The sequence below is a fragment of the Eriocheir sinensis genome, unplaced genomic scaffold, assembly GCF_024679095.1.
Source record: "Eriocheir sinensis breed Jianghai 21 unplaced genomic scaffold, ASM2467909v1 Scaffold53, whole genome shotgun sequence".
In the NCBI taxonomy this organism is placed as follows: domain Eukaryota; kingdom Metazoa; phylum Arthropoda; class Malacostraca; order Decapoda; family Varunidae; genus Eriocheir; species Eriocheir sinensis.
In genome coordinates this window covers 116,990-118,644 of record NW_026111865.1, presented here as the reverse complement: position 1 = coordinate 118,644, position 1,655 = coordinate 116,990, and positions in this window count along the sequence as shown.

Here is a 1,655-nt window from a genome sequence, read left to right as displayed (position 1 = left end):
CTTAAGAAATTTTCACTTAATAACAGGGTGTAGATTCTTTTCTCTTGAGAAACGTCGCCTCCGAGGAAAACTGATCGAATGTTTTAAAATACTTAATGGTTTTACTAACGTAGACAGAACAAAATTGTTTATGATCGATGACACTTTGCGAACGAGGAACAATGGCACAACACTCAAATGTAGACAAGTAAATTCAGACTGCACCAAATTTTTCTTCACCAACGTTGTAGTGCGAGAATGGAATAAGCTCCCACCATCAGTGGTCCAGTGTAACACGATTGACTCCTTTAAAAACAAGCTCGACCGTCACTTCCTTAAACTTAATATTAACTTGAGTAGAAAAGCATCGTTTTGGAGCCATCTGATTAATGTAAAATCACTTCGGTTTAAGGACAGACCACCTAGTCTGGACCATGGGGTCTGTGTGGTCTGAATTTCTATGTAAATATATGTAAATCTTTCGGATTCTATCCCTCTCTCTGTTCCTTTATCTCCAGTTTCCTTTCCGGCCGTTCTACCTCTGCGGTGGTAGACGGTCACTGTTCATCCCCTTAACCTATTAACAGTGGTGTTCCACAGGGCTCTGTCCTGTCACCCACTCTCTTCCTGTTATTCATCAATGATCTTCTTTCCATAACAAACTGTCCTGTCCACTCATACGCCGACGATTCCACTCTGCATTATTCAACTTTTTTTCAATAGAAGACCATCCCAACAGGAAGTACATGACTCCTGACTGGATGTTGCAGAACGCTTAACCTTAGACCTTGCTATCATTTCCGATTGGGGTAGAAGGAACCTTGTGTTCTTCAATGCCTCAAAAACTCAATTTATCCACCTATCAACTCGACACAATCTTCCAAACACCTATCCCCTATTCTTCGACAACACTCAGCTGTCACCTTCTTCAACACTAAATATTCTCGGTCTATCCTTAACTCAAAATCTTAACTGGAAACTTCACATCTCTCTCACTAAATCAGCTTCCTCGAGGTTGGGCGTTCTGTATCGTCTCCGCCAGTTCTTCACCCCTGCGCAGTTGCTATCCATATACAGGGGCCCTCTCCGCCCTCGTATGGAGTATGCATATCACGTGTGGGGGGGCTCCACTCACACAGCTCTATTGGACAGAGTGGAGTCTAAGGCTCTTAGTCTCATCAGCTCTCCTCCTCTTACTGATAGTCTTCTACCTCTTGAATTCCGTCGTGATGTTACCTCTTTTTCTATCTTCTATCGATATTTTTACGCTAACTGCTCTTCTGAACTTGCTAACTGCATGCCTCCCCCCATCCCGCGGCCTCGCCTCACACGACTTTCTAATCAAGCTCATCCCTATACTGTCCAAACCCCTTATGCAAGAGTTAACCAGCATCTTCACTCCTTCATCCCTCACGCTGGTAAACTCTGGAACAATCTTCCTTCATCTGTATTTACTCCTGCCTACGACTTGAACTCTTTCAAGAGGAGGGTATCAGGATACCTTTCCTCCCGAAATTGACCTCTCTTTTTGGACATTCCTATGTACTCTATTCGGGAGCAGTAAGTAGAAGGCTTTTTTTTCATTATTGTTTTTTTTTTTTCATGCCTTTGAACTGTCTCCTTTTCTGTAAAAAAAAAAAAATGTACACACCAATCCTGGGAGGGGGGGGGGGGAG